Genomic DNA, 1,670 nt, shown 5'->3' with positions numbered 1-1,670 from the left:
CCGCCCAGAGCATAGAGGCAGCGGGAATAGTGGGTCACTCCGCAGTGACAGACCTGGCTTCATTCACCCCCTGTCACCCCCTCGAGCCTCGGGGAGGCCTGCAAGTTGGCATCTCCGCTGACAGCTGCAGTGTGGCCCATAGCCTCCTGTTCCCGCCCACCACTCAGGCCTGCCTGCGTCTGCCTGCCTCAGTTTCCCGGCAGAGCACGCATTTGTAGGTTAGACCACTGTGGAGTTTGCATTCGGAAATCCATGCAAAGCCGCCAGCACACAGTAGGTACCCAAGAAACAGTAGTTCTCCGAGACTGTCCTGACCCAAATCCCCACATAGGGCCTCCCTGTGAGCAGGGCAGCCCTGCCCCCTGAGCTCCGGGGGAGCCTCCCCCCACGAGGCAGCTCTGGGACTGAGAGGGGGCGGTGCAGCTCAGCAGCCCCCGTCTTCCCTGCATCAATTGTGTTCGTTTCTGGAACAGATGGGGGTGTTTCTTCTCCGTTTTTCAAAGAGCTGTGGTCCAGGAGATAACCATGTAATTAAAAAGGAAGAAACAAAACAACCCTTCTCCGGTGCTGTCATCTCCCTCCCTGCAAATCTCTTAATGAGCTGGAATTGCAAAGATAAGCCCTATTAAAACCTGGGAACTAGTTCACCACAGGCAGAAAGAGCCCCCCTGAAGGGCAAGACCTGGAGAGGGAGCGAGAGACGCGGCTCGGCCTCACCCGTGTGTCCCAAGCAAGGACACACGCCAGCTGCACACTGCGCCGGACCCCTTCCCGGAGCGCGTTACGGCCTCTGCAGGCGGGGACGTGGACGCATGTGTGCGCAGGTGTGCGTGAGCTGAGAGGAGCCCCTGGCAGGTCTGGACTTGGGAAGTCCTGAGAGGTGCCTGTCTTCCTCTGAGCGGCGAGGCAGGCCCAGCCCCGGGCCGGGAAGCCTGCACGGGCAGGCCCGAGTGTAGGACCAGGCTGAGCCCTGCGTGGGCCAGGCTCCCGAGAAGCAGACCTGAGGTGGGGGCTGTCGGGGGTGTTGGGTTACCAGGCCTGTGCACAGGGCAGGCAGGACCCCAGCCTGAGCCCACGGGGACCTCTGGAGCCTGGTGGCACCTCCTGGTTGTGCTTCCCTGCCGTGGGCAAGAGTCAGGATTTGCTCCCTGTCAGCCAGGGGCCAGCTGTGGCCATCCTGGGGACAAGCCACCTCTGGGCATTTCCGGTCACTCTGTGGTCAGCTCTGTTCACTGAGAACATGCTCCAGGAGAGGGCCAGTAGTGAGCTGTTGGCACCCACACTCACCGCAGCGGGCCTGTGCCAGGGTGTGGGAGGGAACAGCACCCCCCCTCTCCTCACTCCTACCTTCACCCCTACCCCTCGCCCACGTCCGGCCGAGCTGCCCCCTCTGAGGGAGCTGTCCCAGCACACATGCAGTACCTCCTCATGGTGGCAGTGCACACGTGTCCGGGACGGGTCCCGCCATTCCCATCGCAGACTAACCAGCCAGCGAAAGTCGGCCGAGCAACGCCTGCTGGAGCCCCTCGGCCTCAGGTCGCGCTGGCGGGGGTTCTCGCACAGGTGCGGTGGGCGTCCCTCGGTCTGTGCCACGGTCAGCGGCCCTCTCACACCACTCACCTTCCGCAGTAAGGTGCAGTCCGGGCATCACTGCCCTACATGAGGTCCTA

Source organism: Tupaia chinensis, unplaced genomic scaffold (genome assembly GCF_000334495.1).
Source record: "Tupaia chinensis unplaced genomic scaffold, TupChi_1.0 Scaffold143646_2, whole genome shotgun sequence".
Taxonomy (NCBI): domain Eukaryota; kingdom Metazoa; phylum Chordata; class Mammalia; order Scandentia; family Tupaiidae; genus Tupaia; species Tupaia belangeri.
This window is presented reverse-complemented; position numbering follows the sequence as displayed.